This window comes from Mustela nivalis (genome assembly GCF_964662115.1).
Source record: "Mustela nivalis genome assembly, chromosome: 12".
NCBI lineage: Eukaryota > Metazoa > Chordata > Mammalia > Carnivora > Mustelidae > Mustela > Mustela nivalis.
The window spans coordinates 90043773-90070171 of record NC_139031.1 but is presented as its reverse complement, the minus strand read 5'-3'; the positions used below and the strand labels follow the sequence as shown (position 1 = coordinate 90070171).

At 42.6% G+C, this 26399-nt stretch overlaps 1 long non-coding RNA gene across 1 annotated transcript; it reads left to right on the top strand.

Annotated features, from left to right (window-relative positions):
• Positions 1-26399, top strand: LOC309844801. The gene is made up of 4 exons (XR_014300912.1): positions 1-55; positions 23903-24069; positions 25518-25679; positions 26270-26399. It is a non-coding gene; the product is annotated as an uncharacterized lncRNA (long non-coding RNA).

The window sequence follows — 26399 nt, the reverse complement described above, 5'->3', positions numbered from 1 at the left end:
ATGCGAACCCTAAATTCGCTGCAGAGCCCTGGGGCCATAGGGGAGAGGAATACAGGTGAGAGCTGACATTCAGGCTGATGGCCCAATATTGCTAGAGATGTTGTTCTAGAGAGTCCAGATTTCTAATTCTGAGATCATGTAGACACACACACGTTCAGCCAGCCAATCCCTGAACAGTTCCCCTCCAGATACACCAAACCCCGAAAACAGAGACAGAACAATAAAATCACACAGCCAACACCTGTACCCCATGGACACACACATTCCCAAATACTCAGATACATATGTGCACATACATGTCCCCTCATCACTCCCCTGAAGCTTCCAGAGGCAAATCTGTTGTAAAAATATTCTAGGATGTGTCCCCAAACCTTATTCAGTATTCTAGAATGTGCATATCATCTGCAAGACCATCTTCCTACCTTCATGTTCGGGTCTCTGGAACTGATGTTCCACTGCTTCTTTCCAGATGATCAGTCAGTCTGTTGTGTCCACTCTAGATCCTCAGAGTTGGAAATGGCTGTTGTTGGGTGGGTGGGCGATGAGAGAGCAAATGGCATGACTGTTGATTTTGAGAATGGGTGCCTGAGGTCAGAGTCAGGTCCTTCCTTCAGGAACAGGACATGGAGTGGCAAGCCCCTTGCTTGTCAGCGGAAGAGTGAACATAAGGTCTTCAGCAGAGAAGCCAGCCAGGTCTGGAGAAGCACCGAGATTCAGGCAGAGTGGCGGTGTCTGTTCCCAGAGAGCCAGCACCAGGATGAGACCAGGCAAGGACTGGCGTCTTGGGCCGGTCGCAGGTTGGCAGTGGCTGCAGCTGGCTGCGGAAATTGTCTTCCGGATTCTAAAGGGCTCAGAAGCCATGGAGCAGGGATGTTGGTGAGCCACTCACTGGAGAGGAGGCAGGGGAATCAATTCTCCCTGCTGTTGAGAAGAGAGGATGGGGCCCTGGGGAACCCCTCTCCCACTCCCATAATGAGCACCTGTGCGGATTTGTCCAGAAGGGAGTCCCCCAGGGCAAGGAGAGGAACATTCTGGAGGGAAAGGCCCTTGAGGGTGGTGTGTCCCTGGCTGTGTGGAGGCCAGAGGCAGCCCCGGGCTTCCTCTCCAGCCCCTGTTCTCCTAGCATAGTGGTGTAGGGTTTTGTTCTGGGGATGAGGGACCTTGAACAGCTGCATGACCTCAGTGACTCTCGGTGTCAGTATGAAAATGGGGGAGACAGTCCTTGTCTGTGGGAGGGGCTTGAGGTCTGGCAAGGTCATCCTCAGTTCTGACCCTCCTGTCATTCCCCTTCACCGCCACCCTTTCTTGTGGCTCTCACTGCCTTTGCTCTGTCACTGGCTCAGCCCCTCTCCCAGGAGGGCCTGTCCTAATTCTGGACAGATCTCTCTCCACATAGACGATGCATCTCTACTCCCTCCTGCAGTCCCTCCCTTGGCTGGCGTCTGGAGGTTTGTCATGGTCCCCAAGGTGGCCTGTCTTCACTGCTCTCTCGAGCTTGGGTTCCCCGGTCAGTCCTTGTAATTACTGCTCTGCACACTCCCTCCTGGCACTCCTGCCTCTTCTCCTTTGGTTATATCCTGTTGGCTAGATCATTATCCTATTTGAATGAAATCCTAATCCTGCCCTGTCCCCATATTTGTTCAGCCGATTGTGGCTGGAGGAAAGGCCAAAACCATCTGAAAAGCATTGGTTTGCCTTCATGACCATTAAGGTTATTTTTAATTTTTCCCGCTTGCTGGAGACATACTACATTGGTTAAGTTTAAGGCGTACAATGTGGTGATTTGTTACACAGATGTACTGTGAAGTGTTTGCCACACTACTGTTTGTGTACACAAGCTCCAGGTCACACAGTTATCGCCACACTGTCGCTGTGGTCAGAACACTCACACGCCCTCCTGCAGCAGCTGTGAGCGCATGATATGTGTTTCCCACACTCACCCCTCCGCACATCCGATCCCAGAACTCATCCTAACTGGAAGTTTATCTTCTTTGACCAGCATCTCCCCTTCTGCCCTGCCCTCAGCCACTGGCGACCCCCATTTGAATCTTCTACATACTCAAGTGCTTTTGGATCCCATGTATAAATGGCACCAAGCAGTGATTGTCTCTCTCTGTCTGATTTGTCCCACTTGGCGTAATGCTGTGTCTGTCCGTGGGGCCAAAAATGGCAGGATTTCCTTTGTCATGGCTGAGGACTGTCCCATTGCATCATTTTCATCCACATATCCATCCAGTGCCACTGGAGTTGTTTGCACGGCTCGTAAGGAGTGGGGCGGCGAGCATGGCAGTGTGGATATCTCTTTGAGTGAATTTGTCTCTTTTGGATGTATCCCCAAGTGGAATTTCTGGATTGCTGGATGTGGTAGCTTTTTTGTTTGTTGGAGAACTTGTGTACTGTTTCCCTGGTGGCTGAGCTGGTTCACATCCCCCCACCAGGGTTCCCTGTTCTCCACATTTCTACCAACACTACTTCTCACTTTTCCTTCAGATAAGAACCCTTCTGACAGGTGTGAGGTGATGTCTCATTGTGGTTAAGATTAACGTTTCTCTAATGATTAGTGCCACCAAGCACCTTTTCATGTGCCTCTTGGCATTTGTACATTTTCTTTGGAAAAATGTCAATTTGATGGGGTCTGTGATCAAAGGAGAAAGACATACAAAGCAAAGGTCAAGCAAAGCTTTATTTCATGCCAGCACTGAGAATCAAACCAACGGGCCCCTGCATACCTCTTTCCATCGACCATGTAGCTACTCCTGTCTGTGAACAGAGTCATCTCCGCATCCGGGAGAGCAGTGTCTCTGAGATCTGGCCTTATTCTTGTGACCTGGGCTAGGACCTCCCCACAGTCATGTGGGTGGTCAGCCAGCTCCTCTGGCAGCAACGTGGCTGGATTTAGCACCCCCAGGGGCCAGAAAGTCACTTTCAGTTCATTGAGGAGGAGGGCCTGATACCCCATCGCTTGGGCATTTGTCATCCATCAGTCTGGTGGGGTCCAGAGAAGGCCCTCGATAGCATGAGTGGTGGTCAAGATGAGATTTTGACCCGAAGTCAATTTACTTGCATCCTTGACCAGGAGGGCCATGGCAGCAATTATGTGGAGGCAAGGGAAGAACCCAGCTGCTACTGGATCTAGTTTCTTGCTAAGATAGGCTATTGGCCTTTTCCAAGGCCCTAGAGTCTGGTCAAAACTCCTTTGGCCACCCCTGCCTTTTCATCCACATACAAGTGGAAGGGCTTGGTAACATCTGGGATGGCCAATGCTGGGGCACTCAGCAAGGCTGTTTGCAATTCCCAAAATGCTCCTTCTGCCTCAGCTTTCCACTCTACCATAGTGAGCCCCTCCTTTGCCAGTTCATAGAGAGTCAGGCAATCTCCGTAAATCATGGTATCCACAGCCCACAGTAGCCCACTGTCCTGAGAAACTCCCTCACTTGTCAGGGTGTGGTGGGGCGGGGGTATTGGGTGATCACCTGTTTCCTGGACTCAGTGAATGCACTCCCTCATGGAGATCAAAGCCTAAATAAGTGGCATGGCTCTGACAGAGCTGTGCTTTCTTTGCTGACACTCAATACCCTTTTTCTTGTAGAGTCTGTAAGAGAGCTCTCGTCCCCTGCAAGCATGATTCATAGTCCTCACAAGCTATTTCTGCTATTCCCACTAACTCAGTCAGATTCTTCTCTTCAAATCCTTTAATTTTCTGAAGTTTCCTCCTTATATCTGGGGCTGACTGACTGGCAAAGGCAAGATTATCAGAAGAGGAGAAAGGGATATAGGCTAGGTGGGGGCTCCCTCTCCTGTCCTGTGGAGTAGCCTCACGGAGAGGCAGCATCGGCGCTGATGGAACCAGTGAGGTAGAGGGTGGCAGAGGGCGGGTAGAGGGAAGGGGAAGGATCAGGGCAGTCTTTCTGCTTGGTAGTCCCATAGGTGGATCCTGACCGCATATGAGGTGGACTGGTAAGGGTGTCTCAGGACTGAGAGTCAGGTTTAGGGGATAGATAAGGAGGGGAAATTCCACATCCTCCACATCTGATGGAGGCAGGACAATCTTCCCTGGTTCCCCCTCATCTTTCTGTTCTGGTTTTGATGATCTAACCTGCCTTAGAGGGAGAGAAATTATTTTGTTAGTAGGGGGAAGGTGAGACTTGAGCCATGATGGTGGCTCTTCTATCAGATATTGCCAGGCCATGATATATGGTATTTGGTCTTGATGGAGATCGAAGACCTTACTCTGGGTAGAGTAGATTTGAGCCAAGGCAAACATTTCTTCTGGCGGCCACCCTGTGGAGAAAGTGAGCCACTCTAACTGGCAGAGTGTTTTTAGTTTTCCCAGGTAAACCTTGTCAACCCGACTGGGTGGCTTAACCTTGAAAATCCTTGAAATGCTGGAGAACAAGACTTAGGGATATCTCAGGTCCCTTACTCCCCGCTTGCCCAATTTCTTCAAACACAACAAACAACACAACAGACAACAAAAAGACATGACAGACAACTGCAGACCCAGCGGCCCTTCCTCAACCAGATATCAAGCCAAAGGGTGTGCAAGATATAATCCTAACTCAAAAACACAACCTGCCTCTGGTGGGGTTTTTCTCAGTCCCCTGACTGCCTAGGGGGACTTGAACTCCCTGGCAATCTACCAGTAGAGGGATGGGGGCATCCCTGCATCCACTCCAGGCTTGGAGAGCAATACTGTGTCCAGTTTCTCCCCAGTGAGCTATACCCCTAGAGCACCGTAAACACACAGACAAACAGAACAGGATCTCGAAGAATGGGGTCTCAAGATCTTACATCCGGAGTCTTTTCCCAGAAATTCTGATACTCGTTCAGTTCTCGTCTTTTGATCCCGGACGAGCCCCCAAATGATGGGGTCTGTGATCAAAGGAGCGAGACTGATACAAAGTGAAAGTCAAGCAAAGCTTTATTTCATGCCAGCACCAAAAATCAAACCCACTGGCTGGGGCCGTCTCTTACAGAGAGAGTGACCACCCCCAGCTTCACAGACTAGCTTTTATAGAGCAAAGGCCATGTGGTTGAGCCTGGCCAATGAGATTGTTTCCACCTGGCCTGACTCGTCCTTGCATTCTGGGCTCTGTTATCTCCACCTGACCTGACCTGTCCTTGTATTTGGGCTCTGTTATCAGAGACTGGTCGACTTGCTTTTAAGTAAGTTCCTCTGGGGGGGGGGGCAGGGTCAGGTTAAGTTTTACTACACAAACAACAAAATGGCTGTTTAACCGAGATGGAGTTGCTCTGGCTAAATAGGCCCCTACAAATTCAAGTCCTTTTCCCATTAATTGGATCATTGCTTTTCCTATTTAGCTGTATGTGTTCTTTATGTACTGACATATACATTTATCAGATACCTGGTTGCAAATATTTTCTCCCACTTCTAGGATGCTGTTTCACTTTGTTGATTTCTTTTCCTGTGCTGGAGCTTTCTATTATTTTATTATTTACTTATTTATTTGTACTTTAATTCAAATTTTAATGTTTATTAAAAAATCTTGAATGCATGGGGGCACCTGGGTGGCTCAGTGGGTTAAGCCGCTGCCTTTGGCTCAGGTCATGATCTCAGGGTCCTGGGGTCGAGTCCCGCATCGGGCTCTCTGCTCAGCAGGAAGCCTGCTTCCCCTCTCTCTCTCTGTCTGCCTCTCCATCTACTTGTGATTTCTCTCTATCAAATAAATAAATAAAATCTTTAAAAAAAAATCTTGAATGCAGTGGTTCAAATTACTTCCTAAATTTCCTACTTAGTTACTATTGAATACAATAATTTCACACACACCCCAGTGATAAAATGTAACCCTTTTTAAAAAAATTGATTTTATTTATTTGACAGAAAGAGAGAGCGCAAGTAGGGGGAGCAGCAGGCGGAGGGAGAGGGAGAAGCAGCCTCCTCGCTGAGCTGGGAGCTGGATGTGGGGCTTGATCCCAGGACCATAGGATCTTGACCTGAGCTGTAGGCAGACACTTAACAGACTGATGGACCCAGGTGCCCCAAAATGTAATCCTCTTAAAAAATTTACACTCATTCTAACTGGTGTAAGGTGGTATCTCAGTGTGGTTTTAATTTGAATCTCCCTGATGGCTAGTGATGATGAGCATTTTTTCATGTGTCTGATAGCCGTTTGTATATCTTCATTGGAAAAGTGTCTGTTCATATCTTCTGCCCATTTTTTTTTTTATATGATTGTCTGTTTGTGTGTGTTGAGTTTGAGGAGTTCTTTATAGATCCTGGATATCAACCTTTTGTCTGTACTGTCATTTGCAAATATCTTCTCCCATTCTGTGGGTTGCCTCTTTGTTTTGTTGACTGTTTCCTTTGCTGTGTGGAAGCTTATGGAATATTATGCCTCCATCAGAAAGGATGAATACCCAACTTTTGTAGCAACATGGACAGGACTGAAAGAGATTATGCTGAGTGATAATTGGCAGAGAGAGCCAATTATCATATGGTTTCACTTCTTTGTGGAGCATAACAAATAGCATGGAGGACATGGGGAGATAGAGAGGAGAAGGGAGTTTGGGGAAATTGGAAGGGGAGGTGAACCATGAGAGACTATGAACTCTGAAAAACAATCTGAGGGTTTTGAAGGGGAGGGGGGTGGGTATTATAGAGGGCACGGATTGCATGGAGCACTGGGTGTGGTGCAAAAAACAATGAAAAGAAATAAAAAATTTTAAAAAATTTAAAATTTAAAATTTAAAAAAATTTTACACTCAATATGTTTTATTTCTTTTCCTCACTACATAAGTTTTAATGTATTTTATTTTATTTTATTTTTTACTATTTTCAGTTAGCCAACAGATAGTACATTTTAGTTTTTGATGTAGTATTCAATGACTCATTAGTTGCATATAATACCCAGTGCTCATCACAACATGTGCCCTCCTGAAAACCCATCACCTGGTTACCCCATACCCCAACCCACTCCCTTCTGTAACCCTCAGTTTGGTTCCTATGATTAACAGTCTTTCATGGTTTTTCTCCCTCTCTGATTTCTTTCCTTTCAGTTTTTCCTCCCTTCCCCTATGGTCCTCTGTGCTGCTATTCCTTATGTTCCACATATGACTGAACCATATGATAATTGTCTTTTCTGCTTGACTTATTTAACTCAGCATAATACCCTTCAACTTCATCATTGTTAATGCAAATGGTGGGGAATCATCCTTTCTGATGGCTGAGGAATATTCCATCATTTATATGGACCACATCTTCTTTATCCATTCATCACTTGAAGGACATCTTGGCTCCTTCCACAGTTTCGCTATTGTGGACATTGCTGCCATGAACACTGGGGGACATGTGCCCCTTCTTTTTGCCCCTATTTGTATCTTTGCAGTAAATACCCAGGAGTACAATTGTTGGGTTGTAGGGTAGCTCTATTTTTAATGTCTTGAGGAAACATGTCCATACTGTTTTCCAGAGTGGCTGTAGCAGCTTGCATTCCCACCAACAGTGTAAGAGGGTTCTTTCTCTTTTCTCCACATCCTCTCCAACATATGTTGTTTCCTATTTTGTCAGTCTTTTGCCATTCCAACTGGTATAAGGTGGCATCTCAATGTTGTTTTGATTTGTGTTTCCCTGACAAGTGATGTGGAGCATTTTTTATGTGTCTGTTGGCCATTTGTATGTCTTCTTTGGAGAAGTATCTGTTCATGTCTTCTGCTCCTTTCTTGAGTGGATTATTTGTTTTCTGGGTTTGAGTTTGAGAAGTTCTCTATAGATCTTGGATACCAGCCTTTTATCCATAATGTCATTTTCAAATATCTTCTCCCATTCTGTGAGTTGCCTCTTGGTTTGGTTGACTGTTTCCTTGGTTGTGCAGAAGGTTTTGATCCTGATGAAGTCCCAAAAGTTCATTTTTGCTTTTGTTCCCTTGCCTTTAGAGACGTGTCTTGCAAGAATTTGCTGTGGCCAAGGTGAAAGAACACATCCTGTGTTCTTCTCTCAGATTTTGATGGATTCTTGTCTCACGCTGAGGTGTTCCATACATTTTTTTAAACATTATTTTATTTTTTCAGTGTTCCAAGATTCATTGTTTATGCATCACACCCAGTGCTCCATGCAATACATGCCCTCCTTAATACCCACCACCAGGCTCACCCAAACCCCACTCCCTTCCCCTCCAAAACCCTCAGTTTGTTTCTCAGAGTCCACAGTCTCTCATGGTTCATCTCCCCCTCTGTTTTCTCCCAATTCACTTTTCCTTTCCTTCTCCTAATGTCCTTCATGTTATTCCTTATGCTCCACAAGTAAGTGAAACCATATGATAATTGACTGTCTCTGCTTGACTTATTTCACTTAGCATAATCTCCTCCAGTCCTGTCCATATTGATATAAAAGTTGGGTATCCATCTTTTCTGATGGAGGCATAATTCTCCATTGTATATATGGACCATATCTTTATCCATTCATCTGTCGAAGGGCATTTTGGCTTTTTCCACAGTTTGGCGATTGTGGTCATTGCTGCTATGTACATTGGGGTAGAGATGGCCCTTATTATCACTACATCTGTATCTTTGTGGTAAATACCCAGTAGTGAAATTGCAGGGTCTTTCATCCATTTTGAGTTTATCTTTGTGTATGGAGTCAGGGAATGGTCTGGTTTCATTTTTCTGCATGTGGCTGTCTAATGTTCCCAGTACCATTTATTGAAGAGACTCTTTTTTCCATTGACTATTATTCCCTGCCTTGATGAAGATTAGTTAACCATAAAGTTGAGGGCCCATTTTTGGGCTCTCTATTCTGTTCCATTGGTCCATGTGTCTGTTTTTGTGCTAGTACCATATTGTCTTGATGATCACAGCTTTGTAATAGAGCTTGAGGTTGACAATGTGTTGCCCCCAGCTTTGGTTTTTTTTCAACATTCCTCTGGTGATTTGGGGTCTTTTCTGGTTCCATATCAATTTTAGGATTGTTTGTTCCAGCTCGTGAGAAATGCCAATGGTATTTTGATAGGGATGGCATTGAAAATGTAGATTGCTCTGGGCAGCATAGACATTTTCACATGTTTATTCTTCCAATCCATGAGCATGGGGTGTTTTCCCATCTCTTGTGTCTTCCCCCTCCATTTCTCTCATAAGTGTTCTGTAGTTTCTAGAGTACAGATCCTTTACATCTTTGGTTAGGTTTATTCCAAGGTATCTTACAGGTTTTGGTGCTATGGTAAATGGAATCAATTCCTTAATTTCTCTTTCTTCAGTTTTACTGTTAGTGTATAGAAATGGAAGTAATTTCTGTGCATTGATTTTGTATCCTGCCATGTTGTTGAATTGCTGTGTGAGTTCTAGTAATTTGGAGGTGGAGTCTGTTGGATTTTCCACATAAAATATCATGTCATCTGTGAAGAGAGAGAGTTTGACTTCTTTGCCAAGTTGAATGCCTTTTATTTCTTTTTGTTGTATGATTGCTGAGGCTAGGACTTCTAGTACTATGTTGAATAATAGTGGTGAGAGTGGCATTCCTGTTGTATTCCTGACCTTAAGGGAAAAGCTCTATTTTTTTCCCCATTGAGAATGATATTTTCCATGGAGTTTTCACAATGGCTTTTATGATATTGAGGTATGTTTCCTCTATCCCTACACATTGAAGAGTTTTCATCAAGAAAGCATGCTGTATTTTGCCAAATGCCTTTTCTGCATCAGTAGAGAGGGTCATATGGTTCTTGTCTCTTCTTTTGTTAATATGCTCTATCACATTGATTGATTTGCAAATGTTGAACCATCCTTGCCACCCAGGCATAAATCCCACTGGTCCTGGTGAATCATCCTTTTAATGGATTGTTGGATCCTATTGGCTAGGATCTTGTCAAGTATTTTAGCATCCGTGTTCATCAGGGATATTTGTCTGCAATTCTCCTTTTGGATGGGGTCTTTGCCTAGTTTTGGGATCAGGGTAATTCTGGTCTCATAGGATGAGTTTGGAAGTTTTCCTTCTATTTCTATTTTTTTGAAACAGCTTCAGTACAATAGATATTATTTTGTTTTTAAATGTTTGGTAGAATTCCCCTGGGAAGCCATCTGGCCCTGGACTCTTGTTTTTGGGGAGGTTTTTCATTACTGTTTCAACTTCCATGCTTGTTATTGGTCTAGTCAGATGATCTATGTCTTCCTGTTTCAGTCTTGGTAGTTTGTAAGTTTCCAGGAATGCATCCATTTCTTCCAGATTTCTTAATTTGTTGTCATTAATAATTTGTTGTCAATAATTGTTTCTATTTCCTTGGTGTTAGTCATGATCTCTTCCATTTCATTTATGATTTTATTGATTTGGGTCCTTCTCTTTTTTCCTGGATAAGTCTGGCCAGAGGTTTATCAATCTTATCAGTTTTTTCAAAGAACTAGCTTCTAGTTTCATTGATCTCTTTTACTTTTTTCTGGTTTCTGTTTCATTGATTTCTGTACTGATCTTTGTTATTTCTCTTCTCTTGCTTGGTTTAGGCCTGATTTTCTGTTCTTTCTCCAAGACCTTTATGTGTAAGCTTAGCTTGTGATTTTGGGATTTTTCTAATTTTTGAGAGAGACTTGGATGGCTATGTATTTCCCCCTTAGGACTGCCTTTGCTATATCCCGTAGGCTTTGACCAATGTGCTTTCATTTTCATTGATTTATAATGAACTGTTTAAGTTATTTAATTTCTTGGTTGACCCAATCATTCTTGAGCAGGATGTTCTTTAACTTCTAAGTGTTTGAGTTCCTTCCAAATTTCTTCTTGTGATTGAGTTCCAGTTTCACAGCATTGTGGTCTGAAAATTGGGAGGGAATCATCTCAATCTTTTGGTGTCAGTTGAGACCTGATTTGTGACCCAGAATGTGGTCTGTTCTGGAGAAAGTTCCGTGTGTATTTGAGAAGAATGAGTATTCTGGTTTTTTAAAGATGGAATGGTCTGTATGTGTCTGTGAAATTTGTCTGGTCCAATGTGTCATTCCAAGCTCTTGTGTTTTGTTTATTTTCTGCTTTGATGATCTGTCTATTGCTGAGAGTAGAATGTTGAGGTCTACTACTGTTTATGTATTATTATCAATATGATTATTTATTTTGGTTAATGGTTGGCTTATGTAGTTTGCTGCTTCCATGTTGGGGGCACAGATATTGACAAATGTTAGATCTTCTTTTTGGATAGACCTTTTAATTATGATATGGTGTCCTTCTGCATCTCTTTAGTTTAGTTTAGTCTTTAGTTTGAAATTTAATTTGTCTGATAAAAGAATTGCTACCCAAGCTTTCTTTTGAGGTCTGGTGGCATGAAAAATGGTTCTCCATCCCCTCACTTTCAGTCTGGTTGTATCTTTAGGTTCAAAATGAGTCTCTTGTAGATAGCATATGGATGTGTCCTGTCTTTTTATCCAGTCTACAACACTGTGCCATTTAATGGGAGCATTTAGGCCCTTCAGGTGGAGAGGGACTATTGAAAGATATGATTTTAGTGCCATGATATTGTCTGTGAAGTTGTTTCTATAGATTGTCTTTGTAAATTTCTGGTCTATATTACCCTTGGGTCTTTCTTTCTTTCTTTTTTATTTTAATATTTCTTGTAGGGCCAGCTTTCTGGTCACATATTCTTTCAGTTTCTGCTGGTCCTGGTATGTCCTTGTCTCTCCATCCATTCTGTGTGACAGCCTTGCTGGATAAGTTATCCTTGCCTGCATGTTCTTCTCATTAGTATCTTTTTCTTAAATTTATTTTTTATTTTCAGCACAACAGTATTCATTATTTTTGCACCACACCCAGTGCTCCATGCAATCCGTGCCCCCTATAATACCCACCACCTGATACCCTGACCTCCCACCCCCCTCCCCTTCAAAACCCTCAGATTGTTTTTCAGAGTTCATAGTTTTTTCCCCTTCCAATTTCCCCAAACTCCCTTCTCCTCTCTATTTCCCCATGTCCTCCATGCTATTTCTTATGCTCCACAAATAAGTGAAACCATATGATAATTGACTCTCTCTGCTTGACTTATTTCACTCAGCATAATCTCTTCCAGTCCTGTCCATGTTGCTACAAAAGTTGGGTATTCATCCTTTCTGATGGAGGCATAATACTCCATAGTGTATATGGACCATATCTTCCTCATCCATTTGTCCGTTGAAGGGCATCTTGGTTCTTTCCACAGTTTGGTGACCTTGGCCATTGCTGCTATAAACATTGGGATACAGATGGCCCTTCTTTTCACAACATCTGTATCTTTGGGGTAAATACCCAGAAGTGCAATTGCAGGGTCATAGGGAAGCTCTATTTTTAATTTCTTGAGGAATCTCCACACTGTTCTCCAAAGAGGCTGCACCAACTTGCATTCCCACCAACAGTGGAAGAGGGTTCCCCTTTTTCCACATCCCCTCCAACACATGTTGTTTCCTCTCTTGCTAATTTTGGCCATTCTAACTGGTGTAAGGTGATATCTCAAGGTGGTTTTAATTTGAATCTCCCTGATGGCTGGTGATGATGAACATTTTTTCATGTGTCTGATAGCCATTTGTATGTCTTCATTGGAGAAGTGTCTGTTCATATCTTCTGCCCATTTTTTGCTATGATTGTCTGTTTTGTGTGGAGTTCTTTATAGATCCTGGATATCAACCTTTTATCTGTACTGTCATTTGCAAATATCTTCTTCCATTCCATGGGTTGCCTCTTTGTTTTGTTGACTGTTTCCTTTGCTGTGCAGAAGCTTTTGATCTTGATGAAATCCCAAAAGTTCATCTTCGCTTTTGTTTCCTTTGCCTTTGGAGACATATCTTGAAAGAAGTTGCTGTGGCTGATATCAAAGAGATTACTGCCTATGTTCTCCTCTAGGATTCTGATGGATTCCTGTCTCACATTGAGGTCTTTTATCCATTTTGAGTTTATCTTTATGTACGGTGTAAGAGAATGGTCGAGTTTCATTCTTCTACGTATAGCTGCCCAGTTTTCCCAGCACCATTTATTGAAGAGACTTTCTTTTTTCCACTGTATATTTTTTCCTGTTTTGTCGAAGATTATTTGACCATAGAGTTGAGGGTCCATATCTGGGCTCTCTACTCTGATCCACTGGTCTATGTGTCTGTTTTGATGCCAGTACCATGCTGTCTTGGTAATCACAGCTTTGTAGTAAAGCTTGAAATCAGGTAACGCAATGCTCCCCATTTTATTTTTGTTTTTCAACATTTTCTTAGCGAAATGGGGTCTCTTCTGATTCCATACAAATTTTTGGATTATTTGCTCCAGCTCTTTGAAGAATACCGGTGGAATTTTGATCGGAATGGCGTTAAAAGTATAGAATGCTCTAGGCAGTATAGACATTTTAATAATGTTTATTCTTCCGATCCAAGAGCATGGAATGGTCTTCCATCTTTTTGTGTCTTTTTCAATTTCTTTCATGAGTGTTCTGTAGTTCCTCGAGTACAGATCCTTTACCTATTTGGTTAGATTTATTCCCAGGTATCTTATGGTTCTTGGTGCTATAGTAAATGGAATCAATTCTCTAATTTCCCTTTCTGTATTTTCATTATTAGTGTATAAGAAAGCCACTGATTTTTGTACATTGACTTTGTATCCTGCCACATTGCTGAATTGTTGAATGAGTTCTAGTAGTTTGGGGGTGGAGTCTTTTGGGTTTTCCATATAAGGAATCATGTCATCTTGGAAGAGAGAGAGTTTGACTTCCTCATTGCCCATTTGGATACCTTTTATTTCTCTTTGTTGTCTGATTGCTGTTGCTAGGACTTCTAATACTATGTTGAACAGGAGCGGTGAGAGTGGGCATCCTTGCTGTGTTCCTGATCTCAACGGGAAGGCTGCAAGCTTTTTCCCATTGAAGATGATATTTGCTGTGGGTCTTTCATAGATAGATTTTATGAAGTTTAGGAATGTTCCCTCTATCCCTATACTTTGAAGCATTTTAATCAGGAACAGATGCTGGATTTTGTCAAATGCTTTTTCTGCATCAATTGAGAGGACCATGTGGTTCTTCTCTTTTCTCTTATGGATTTGTTCTATCACATTGATTGATTTGCGAATGTTGAACCATCCTTGGAGCCCAGGGATGAATCCCACTTGGTCATGGTGGATAATCTTTTTAATGTGTTGTTGGATCCTGTTTGCTAGGATCTTGTTGAAAATCTTAGCATCCATATTCATTAGTGATATTGGTCTGAAATTCTCCTTTTTGGTAGGGTCTTTGCCTGGTTTGGGGATAAGGGTAATGCTGGCTTCATAGAAAGTCTGGAAGTTTTCCTTCTGCTTCAATTTTTTGAAACAGCTTCAGGACAATAGGTGTTATTTCTTCTTTGAAAGTTTGGTAGAATTCTCCAGGGAATCCATCAGGTCCTGGGCTCTTGTATTTTGGGAGGTTTTTGATCACTGCTTCAATCTCGTTACTAGAAATCTGTCTATTCAGGTTGTCAATTTCTTCCTGGTTCAATTTTGGGAGTTTATGGTTTTCCAGGAATGCATCCATTTCTCATTAGTATATTGAATATGTCTTGACAGCCCTTTCTGGCTTGCCAGGTCTCTGTGGACAGGTCTGACATTATTCTAATGTTCCTCCCTCTGTATATAAGAAATCTCTCCCCCAAGGCTGCTTTCTCTATTGCTTCCTTGGTTCTAAGATTTACAAGTTTTCTATTTTGAATTCTAATTGTGTATTTATAAACTATTTTTGATTTTCTATGTACACCCTCATATTATCTGTGAATAGACAGAATTATACCCCCAATTCTAATTCTTTTTGTTTTTCTTGCCTTATAACACTTGGTGGATTCTCCAATGCAATGTTGATTAGAGTAGCATTGTTTGAATATTTTTAAAAATTTTTTATTTTTATAAACATATATTTTTATCCCCAGGGGTACAGGTCTGTGAATCGCCAGGTTTACACACTTCACAGCACTCACCAAAGCACATACCCTCCCCACTGACCATAACCACACCCCCCTTCTCGAAACCTCCCTCCCCCCAGCAACCCTCAGTTTGTTTTGTGAGATTAAGAGTCACTTATGGTTTGTCTCCCTCCCGATCCCATCTTGTTTCATTTATTCTTCTCCTACCCACTTAAGCCCCCATGTTGCATCACCACTTCCTCATATCAGGGAGATCATATGATAGTTGTCTTTCTCCGCTTGATTTATTTCACTAAGTATGATCCGATCTAGTTCCATCCATGTTGTCACAAATGGCAAGATTTCATTTCTTTTGATGGCTGCATAGTATTCCATTGTGTATCTATACCACATCTTCTTGATCCATTCATCTGTTGATGGACATCTAGGTTCTTTCCATAGTTTGTCTATTGTGGACATTGCTGCTATAAACATTCGGGTGCATGTGCCCCTTTGGATCACAATGTTTTTATCTTTAGGGTAAATACCCAGTAGTGCAATTGCTGGGTCATAGGGCATTTCTATTTTCAACATTTTGAGGAACCTCCATGCTGTTTTCCAGAGTGGTTGCACCAGCTTGCATTCCCACCAACAGTGTAGGAGTGTTCCCCTTTCTCCACATCCTTGCCAGCATCTGTCATTTCCTGACTTGTTGATTTTAGCCATTCTGACTGGTGTGAGGTGATATCTCATTGTGGTTTTGATTTGTATTTCCCTGGTGCCGAGTGATACGGAGCACTTTTTCATGTGTCTGTTGGCCATGTGGATGTCTTCTTTGCAGAAATGTCTGTTCATGTCCTCTGCCCATTTCTTGATTGGATTATTTGTTCTTTGGGTGTTGAGTTTGCTAAGTTCTTTATAGATTTTGGACACTAGTCCTTTATCTGATATGTCGTTTGAAAATATCTTCTCCCATTCTGTCAGTTGTCTTTTGATTTTGTTAACTGTTTCCTTTGCTGTGCAAAAGCTTTTGATCTTGATGAAATCCCAATAGTTCATTTTTGCCCTTGCTTCCCTTGCCTTTGGCGATGTTCCTAGGAAGAAGTTGCTGCGGCTGAGGTCGAAGAGGTTGCTGCCTGTGTTCTCCTCAAGGATTTTGATGGATTCCTTTCTCACATTGAGGTCCTTCATCCATTTTGAGTCTATTTTTGTGTGTGGTATAAGGAAATGGTCCAATTTTAATTTTCTGCATGTGGCTGTCCAGTTTTCCCAACACCTTTTATTGAAGAGGCTGTCTTTTTTCCATTGGACATTCTTTCCTGCTTTGTCAAAGATTAGTTGACCATAGAGTTGAGGGTCTATTTCTGGGCTCTCTATTCTGTTCCATTGATCTATGTGTCTGTTTTTGTGCCAGTACCATGCTGTCTTGATGATGACAGCTTTGTAATAGAGCTTGAAGTCTGGAATTGTGATGCCACCAACGTTGGCTTTCTTTTTCAATATTCCTTTGGCTATTTGAGGTCTTTTCTGGTTCCCTATAAATTTTAGGATTATTTGTTCCATTTCTTTGAAAAAAAAAAAAAGGATGGTATTTTGATAGGAATTGCATTAAATGTGTAGATTGCTTTAGGTAGCATAGACATTTTCACAATATTTATTCTTCCAATCCAGGAGCATGGAACATTTTTCCATTTCTTTGTGTCTTCCTCAATTTCTTTCATGAGTACTTTATAGTTTTCTGAGTATAGATTCTGTGTCTCTTTGGTTAGGTTTATTCCTAGGTATCTTATGGTTTGGGGTGCAATTGTAAATGGGATTGACTCCTTAATTTCTCTTTCTTCTGTCTTGTTGTTGGTGTAGAGAGATGCAACTGATTTCTGTGCATTGATTTTATATCCTGACACTTTACTGAATTCCTGTACAAGTTCTAGCAGTTTTGGAGTGGAGTCTTTTGGGTTTTCCACATATAGTATCATATCATCTGCGAAGAGTGATAATTTGACTTCTTCTTTGTCGATTTGGATGCCTTTAATTTCCTTTTGTTGTCTGATTGCTGAGGCTAGGACTTCTAGTACTATGTTGAATAGCAGTGGTGATAATGGACATCCCTGCCGTGTTCCTGACCTTAGTGGAAAAGTTTTTAGTTTTTCTCCATTGAGAATGATATTTGTGGTGGGTTTTTCATAGATGGCTTTGATGATTTTGAGGTATGTGCCTTCTATCCCTACATTTGAAGAGTTTTGATCAGGAAGGGATGCTGTACTTTGTCAAATGCTTTTTCAGCATCTATTGAGAGTATCATATGGTTCTTGTTCTTTCTTTTATTGATGTATTGTATCACATTGACTGATTTGCGGATGTTGAACCAACCTTGCAGCCCTGGAATAAATCCCACTTGGTTGTGGTGAATAATCCTTTTAATGTACTGTTGAATCCTATTGGCTAGTATTTTGGTGAGAATTTTCGCATCTGTGTTCATCAAGGATATTGGTCTATAGCTCTCTTTTTTGATGGGATCCTTGTCTGGTTTTGGGATCAAGGTGATGCTTGCCTCATAAAATGAGTTTGGAAGTTTTCCTTCCATTTCCATTTTTTGGAACAGTTTCAGGAGAATAGGAATTAGTTCTTCTTTAAATGTTTGGTAGAATTCCCCCGGAAAGCCGTCTGGCCCTGGGCTTTTGTTTGTTTGGATATTTTTAATGACTGTTTCAATCTCCTTACTGGTTATGGGTCTGTTCAGGCTTTCTATTTCTTCCTGGTTCAGTTGTGGTAGTTTATATGTTTCTAGGAATGCATCCATTTCTTCCACATTGTCAAATTTGTTGGTGTAGAGTTGCTCATAGTATGTTCTTATAATAGTTTGTATTTTTTTGGTGTTAGTTGTGATCTCTCCTCTTTCATTAATGATTTTATTTATTTGGGTCCTTTCTCTTTTATTTTTGATAAGTTTGGCAAGGGGTTTATCAATTTTATTAATTCTTTCAAAGACCAGCTCCTAGTTTCGTTGATTTGTTCTATTGTTTTTTTAGTTTCTATTTCATTGATTTCTGCTCTGATCTTTATGATTTCTCTTCTCCTGCTGGGAGCCCTCCTGCTGGGCTTAGGGTTTCTTTCTTGTTCTTTCTCCAGCTCCTTTAGGTGTAGGGTTAGGTTGTGTACCTGAGACCTTTCTTGTTTCTTGAGAAAGTCTTGTACCGCTATATATTTTCCTCTCAGGACTGCCTTTGTTGTGTCCCACAGATTTTGAACCGTTGTATTTTCATTATCATTTGTTTCCATGATTTTTTTCAATTCTTCTTTAATTTCCCGGTTGACCCATTCATTCTTTGGAAGGATGCTGTTTAGTCTCCATGTATTTGGGTTCTTTCCAAACTTCCTCTTGTGGTTAGATCTAGCTTCAGAGCATTGTGGTCTGAAAATATGCAGGGAATGATCCTAATCTTTTGATACCGGTTGAGTCCTGATTTAGGACCGAGGATGTGATCTATTCTGGAGAATGTTCCATGTGCACTAGAGAAGAATGTGTATTCTGTTGCTTTGGGATGAACTGTTATGAATATATCTGTGATGTCCATCTGGTCCAGTGTGTCATTTAAGGCCTTTATTTCCTTGCTGATCTTTTGCTTGGATGATCTGTCCATTTCAGTGAGGGGGTTGTTAAAGTCCCCTACTATTATTGTATTATTGTTGATGTGTTTCTTTGATTTTGTTATTAATTGGTTTATATAGTTGGCTGCTCCCACGTTGGGGATAGATATTTAAAATTGTTAGATCTTCTTGTTGGACAGACCCTTTGAGTATGATATAGTGTCCTTCCTCATCTCTTATTATAGTCTTTGGTTTAAAATCGAATTGATCTGATATAAGGATTGCCACTCCTGTATTCTTCTGATGTCCATTAGCATGGTAAATTCTTTTCCACCCCTCACTTTAAATCCAGAGGGGTCTTCAGGTTTAAAATGAGTTTCTCTAGGCAACATATAGATGGGTTTTGTTTTTTTATCCATTCTGATACCCCGTGTCTTTTGATTGGGGCATTTAGCCCATTCACATTCAGGATAACTATTGAGAGATAGGAATTTAGTGCCATTTTATTGCCTGTGTGGTCACTGTTACTGTATATGAACTCTGTTGCTTTTTGATCTACCACTTGTAGGTTCTCTCTTTGCTTAGAGGACCCCTTTCAAAATTTCCTGTAGAGCTGGTTTGGTGTTTGCAAATTCTTTCAGTTTTTGTTTGTCCTGGAAGCTTTTAATCTCTCCTTCTATTTTCAGTGATAGCCTAGCTGGATATAGTATTCTTGGCTGCATGTTTTTCTCATTTAGTGCTCTGAAAATATCATGCCAGCTCTTTCTGGCCTGCCAGGTCTCTGTGGATAAGTCAGCTGCCAATCTAATATTTTTACCATTGTATGTTACAGACTTCTTTTCCCGGGCTGCTTTCAGGATTTTCTCTTTGTCACTGAGACTTGTATATTTTACTATTAGGTGACGGGGTGTGGGCCTATTCTTATTGATTTTGAGGGGCGTTCTCTGTACCTCCTGAAATTTGATGCTCATTCCATTTGCCATATTGGGGACATTCTCCCCATTAATTCTCTTCAGTATACCTTCTGCTTCCCTGTCTCTTTCTTCTTCTTCTGGAATTCCAATTATTCTAATGTTGTTTCGTCTTATGGTGTCACTTATCTCTCGAATTCTCCCCTCGTGGTCCAGTAGCTGTTTGTCCCTCTTTTGCTCAGGTTCTTTATTCTCTGTCATTTGGTCTTCTATATCACTAATTCTTTCCTCTGCTTCATTTATCTTAGCAGTGAGAGCCTCCATTTTTGATTGCACCTCATTTATTGCTTTTTTTATTTCAACTTGGTTAGATTTTAGTTCTTTTATTTCTCCAGAAAGGGCTTTTATATCTCCTGAGAGGGTTTCTCTAATATCTTTCATGCCTTTTTCGGGCCCGGCTAGAACCTTGAGAATCGTCATTCTGAACTCTAGATCTGACATATTACCAATGTCTGTATTGATTAGGTCCCTAGCCTTCGGTACTGCCTTTTGTTCTTTTTTTTTTTTTTTTTTGTGGTGAAGTTTTCTGCCTTGTCATTTTGTCCAGATAAGAGTATATGAAGGAGCAAGTAAAATAATAAATGGGTGGCAACAACCCCAGGAACATATGCTTTAACCAAATCAGAAGAGATTCCAAATCGTGAGGGGGGACAAGGGCATAAAAGGAGGTTCAAAAAGAAAGAAACAAAAAAAAAAGAAAAAAAAAAGAAAAGAAATAATTAAAAGAAAATGAATAAAGAAAAATATAAAAAATAAAAAATATATTAGATAAACTAGTTAAAAAACGTTAAAAAAGAAAAGGGTAAAAGTTAAAAAGAATTTTTAGTAGAAGTATAGAAAAAAATGAAAAAGAAATAAATTAAATTAACTGCAAGACTAAAAAAATCACAGGGAGAAAGCCATGAGTTCCGTGCTTTGCTTTCTCCTCCTCTGGAATTCTGCTGCTCTCCTTCGTATTGAAACCACACTCCTTGGTAGGTGAACTTGGTCTTGGCTGATTTCTTGTTGATCTTCTCGAGGAGGGGCCTGGTGTAGTGATTCTCAAGTGTCTTTGCTCCAGGCGGAATTGCACCTCCCTTACCAGGGCAATCTGCTGTAATTACCGAGTAATCTGCTTGGGTTTGCTTTCCGGAGCTTTTGTTCCCTGAGCGCTTCTGTAGAGTTCCGGAGGACGGGAATACAAGTGGCGGCCTCCTTGTCTCCAGCCCAGAGGAGCCGAGAGCCCGGGGCCCCACTCCTCAGTGTGACCTCAGAGAACAGCGCCCAGTTACTCCTGTGTGTCTGACCTCCGACCGCGCTCCGAGCTCACGGAGCCTGCGACCAGTTCAAGGTAACCCCGAGCTATGATCTTACTGTCGGCTCTGTCTCTGTAGCTGGTTTTCCCGTTCCAATACCCGCAAGTTCTGCGACACTCAGACACCCCCAATCCTTCTGTGACCCAGCGGGACCTGAGGCCATGCTGACCCCACGTGGGCTTCGCCCCAGTTTAGCCTCTGCAGCGATGTCCCTCAGCGGAACAGACTTTTAAAAGTCCTGATTTTGTCCTCCGTTGCTCCTCTGCTTGCCAGGAACCAGCCCCTCCCCCTGGGGTCTATCTTCCCGTCGCTTTGGATTCACTCCTCTGCCAGTCCTACCTTTCAGAAAGTGTTTGTTTTTCTGTTTCCAGAATTGCTGTTCTTCTTCTCTTTGATCTGCCAATGGATTTGCAACTGTTTGCCATCTTTAGATAAGCTATCTAGCTGATCTCCTGCTAGCTGAAGTAATCTCAGCCTGCTACTTCTCCGCCATCTTGACTCCTCCCCCTGTCTGAAGATTTTTAAAAAAAGATTTTCTTTATTTATTTGACAGGCAGAAATTAGAGGTAGGCAGTGAGGCAGGCAGAGAGGGAGAGGGGAAAGCATGTTCCCTGCTGAGTAGAGAGCCCAATGTGAGTCTCAATCCCAGGACCCTGAGATCATGACCTGAGCCGAAGGTAGAGGCTTAACCCCCTGAGCCACCCAGGGGCCCCTCATTTGAAGATTTTAATATACCTTTCTCAATATCTGATAGAAAAAGGAGACAAAACATTGGTAACTAATGTGATGTAATTGACATATGTGGAACATTACATTTTAAGTGCTGAATACATTATTTTACAGTGGTCCTAGGCTATTTACACAAATAAATGTTATGAATAAAGTCTACACATTTTAAAAGCCTGAAATTAACTGGATTATATTCTTAGACCACAGGGGAATTGAATCATAGGCATAATGAAAAGAAAACCAAGAAGTCCCTCAATGTTTAAAAGTTAAATGTAACTTTGCTACATATCCTGTGGGTCAGAGAGGTAATCGCTAGGGAAATTCTCAACCTTTTCTACATCAGAGTTTGCAGACGATCCCACTCTGTCTGTGAAGAGCAGTGTAATTAACCAGACAGGAGTTGAGCCTTAAGTCGGAGTTCTGCCTGCCTCAGCCACGCCTGGCAGCCTTGGCCTGTGGTCCTCTCAGAGCTGCCCTTTCTGGTGGCCCTGAGCTAAGAGGAACAACATGGCTGTATGGAAATGGGAAGCTGCACAGCCCTAGTGATGACAGTGCTATTGTATTGTCCTCACCAGTCCAACAGCATGCTCTCTGAGTGAAATATGACACGATAGCTGGTTCTTGGCCCTCCTTAAGGGTTGAAAATCATCTTGGGAGTCCTCTATTAGAAATACAGATTCAACATGTGTTCTTTCTTCTGGAAAAGAAATAGACTGAAATAGTCATCATGGCTTCCTGAGCACCCTCTCTTGAGAGTCATTACACTGGCTCTTTGTGGAATTCTTCCTCTTAAACCTCCAAACTTGGATGTAGATATTATCAGTCACATTTTATAGATGCTTATACGGGGGCTCAGAGATGATTCAAGTTACAGAGGATTTTAGGGTCAGAAACCTAAGTGGGATCCCCAAACTGACTCCAAATCCCTTGTTATTCCATATGTGGTACTATTTCCCTCTTATCTCTGGTCTTCTGGATCAGGAAGCATGTCAGGTTTCAGGATTTTATTGTTGTGTGGCCAAGTGGAGCATATTTTGTTGGTCTTTAAACCTCTGCCCTGCATGATCATTAAGAGAATTATCTCAGTGGAGGACCTCTGAGTAAGGCACTCAATGATTCCTAGGAATAGAGACATTATAATAGATATTATATTATATATGTTATGTATAATATATATTATATTATAATGATATTAAATTGATATATTAACAATTAAATTGGTATTAAAATTAGTGAAAGATCTATCTTTCTAAAATTGATTCAGGGTCTGGTATATTCAGAGTCTGCTGTAAGACAGGTCTGAAATAGGGGCACCTGGGTGACTCAGTCGTTAAGCCATCTACCTTCAGCTCAGGTCATGATCCCAAGGTCCTGAAATTGAGCCCTGTGTTAGGCTCCTTCCTTGGTGGGGGCCCTGTTTCTCCCTCTCTCCCTGCTTGTGTTCCCTCTCTCACTGTCTCATTCTCTCCAGCCAATAAATAAAATCTTAAAAAAAGACAGGTCTGAAATAATATTTTAAAACACTCAGCTCAGCCTTCTTCTACAAAGTTAGATGATGATTATAAACATTACTAAAATACTCTCTTACCAATGATTACTTACTTGCCAACCATTGTAGTGTTTATATGGTATGACAATGACTTACATTAGTTAAAATCTGCAGGGAAAGAACTAAGACAGTGTATCCAAGCTTTAGGGGGACTTCATGTTTAAATTAGTGTTGAGACAATGAGCTACTCTGTTTTATTCTGTAGTGTAAGGGAATGGTGCCAGACATCTCTAGGATGTTGGGAGGTTCTAAATTCTGACTTCAACTTATCTGTGTGCTTCAGAGGTGTGGGCAGGAGAAGGGAAGGAGCCCACCAGTGAACACCTCTGTTACCTGTGTTGACCATGGAACAGGTAACCTTCTGTAGGCGTCATTTTGATTTCTTGGTACTATTGTTAAAGGTGCTTTTGTCTCAAGTTCTTCCCTTTGGTAGTAATTAGAATGATAATAGAAATTTTTATCTATTACCATCCACAAGCTGGATCCTGGGCTAACAAGAAAGCTATCCTTTAACATTTTACCAAGCTTGAAATGACTGGGCAAAACCTCAGAGCATGGGCCCTATCTCTGCACCAAGCCCATGTTGTATATCTGCTTCCAGAAGAAAAAGATAATAAAAAAATGCCATTGCAAACATGAAGAGAAGAAACAAAAAATAAAAGAAACTCCCCCACTCCCATAAGATTAAAGTCATACAGCCATGCACATACTGAAAACATAAGAAAAAGTCTGTAACTTTCTAGAATGTTCTTTCTAATGATGATGTGTAACTCTGCATGTATAACAAAACAGAACAAATATATAAACCTGCCCCAAATGTTCCTCCCCTGGAGCACTCCCTTCCTTGTGAAGATTGTGTCTCCCAGGCAGCTGTCCTGATTTGGGTATAAATAAATCTCTCTTCCTTTCTCTCTAAAATGTTTAAAAGAGTTTGTTCCTTTAGTGTTGACAATAACAATATGTTTTTTTCTAAGTGAAAAACCAACGTTCCTGGTTCACACCTCCAACAGCCCAGAAGGACATTGTTCTTGTTCATCCTGGAGCTTCCCTGCAGAGCCAAGCATATGTGTGTATTTTTCAGCACAAATGGGCATCTTAGAAGGACGCTCGGAAGGTCTGAGAAGCACTCTCCACTCCATGGGTGAGGCCAGAACGCGAAGCTCCTCATGCTTAGAGCATTATTTTTTGGGTCTTAAAACTGCCTTGGAAATGGGGGAAACCACTGCATTCCCCAAAGCCCAAGTCCTGGAGGGTCTGAGAGCAGCTGAACTTGCTGGGAGCCAGGAATAGCTCCGCAGACAGGGCCATAGCAGGAAGGGAAGGGGCAGTGCTTTATGGGTGGTCTGCAGTCACAGGGGTCCACAGAAGGGGCCGGCTAGTCTGAGGGGCCCTGCCCATGACCATGACCAGCACAGAGCCAGGTGTTGGGTCAAGAAGGCCTGTTGGGGACCACCTGCAGTCACAAGGAGGCAGGTGTAAGGGCGGCTGGGTACAGGCAGGCGCAGCATCCAGTGGGCTCGGGGCACCACCCTCCTCGACCAATTACCTTGTGAGGGGTGGAGCTACCTCTCTGTGGGTGGATCTGGAGCTGCGCAGGGCTGCAGAAGAGGGAGAGGCAGGACAGGTGAAGGCGAGCTCTGAGAGACCTTGGGCCGGTGAGTGCGGGCTGTGTGGTGGGGTGGGGTCTGGGGATAGTGTGCGCCCTGAGTGGGAGGCAGGGTCCTCGAAGGGCATATCAAGTGAGTTCACTGTGCGAACTCAGATGAGTTTTCTTTTTCCCTTGAAAGTTTCTTCTGCCGGATACACATCAACTGGCCACATTCCCCATCTGTGAAGTCCGGGGCGCCCCCTTACCCAAGCTTTTGTGGGATGGGTTGTGGACATTTCAGGGTTTCCTGTGTTCCCCAGGAAGAGTGCATGTAAAGACAGCCCACTGTCCCCAGCTTCAGGGGGTGTCCCGTTCCCTGGCACAGTGCAAGTAATGGACCTTGAGCAGCACCCCTAGTTCAGCACGGTGTTTCCTGTTCCCTCAGGCACAGGTGTGGCGCTAACAAGCCCCAGAGCTTCAGCATTGTTTCCCATGTCCCCTGGGGGTGGTGGTAATGGGCTGTCAGGGTGGGGCAGGAGGGTCCTCCGGATTCCTGCCCCCCAAGGCACAGGTATGACAGTAACAAGTCCCAAGCCATCCCCCAGCTTCAGCATTGTGCTTCCTGTCCGTGGGGGTTGGTGGCAATGGACTGTCAAGATCCTCTGGGAGGGTCTTCTAGGTTCCTCTTCCCCCAGGCACAGGTGTGGCTATAAGAAGCCCCAGAACCATCCCCAAGCTTCATCATTGTGTTCTGTGTCCCCAAGTCTGTTGGTAATGAGCTCTCAGGATGGTGCATGTGCAGCCTCCCAGTGCAGGTCTCGAGCCTGGGGGTGGGGGTGGGGTGCAGACCAGACCCTACTCAAGTTGCATAAGGAACCATTGAGTTGAGTGTTTTCTGGTAGAGTAACTTTGCTTCTCCAAAAAGGACAATGGCTTTAGTTGAATTTAGAACAAAGCTAATTACTACTTAAGAAACAAGCGTGTGTTTCCCCTTCTCCCAGGAATTGGAGCAGGTGTGCAGGCCTTAGGTCAGAGGTGCCTGCTTATCTGCACCTGACAACACTTCTCCACTCTGGCTCCACTGAGACCCGAAGTTTTGAAATCAGCATCTGAGTCCGTCATGCAGCTTGTCTCAGGACGTCAGTGCTCCAAGAAGGCAGCAGGTACGTTGGGTGCAATGCCCCATTCATGTCAGGAGGGGAGGTAGAAGGTCTCTTTCACCCCAAACATCCTGGGCTTTTCTTTTGTCTCCAGTAGAGCCACAAAGTCGTGCTAAAGCAGCTGTCAGCAATCTAGGGGGTTGCCAGGGGTCCTGAGTTTCCCTGCAGGGAGCACCTGGCAGGGGATCTCATTGTCTCTGTTTATTTCTGGCTTAGGAAGGTATTTGGAACATCTCTTTCCCAGGCAATCCCTTGGATTCGAAAGGGAAGATGAGATGGACTCGGTATGTGTTTGGAACCTAGAATGCATTCCTTCATCTAACAGTGTTGATTCTGTGGGTCCTAGGCTGTGGTGGAATGGCCAGCATCTAGAGTGAGGGAGCTTTTTGTGGTCAGATGTAGACTTTGATAATTTCATTTTTCAAAGAAGTTTCATAATTGATTAGTCTTTTCATCAAAAGAGTTACAATTAGGATCAAGGGAAGATTCAAAACAATTCAAAGTAGACATTTACCGTTAAAAGTTAAGCTTGACTTTCTAGCTTGACTCAGTGTATTGTCTAAATATTTTGACATGCTGTATTTTCTCTGCAGTTTCCTTGGTGGTGGAGTCAGAAGGAGAGTCTTTGGGAATTCTCCTGGATAGAGGCATGCTGGTGGCTTCAGGGGGCTTGGCGGACATCAGGAGCCCTGGGGTGAGTTCTGGAACTGCTTGCTTGATGCT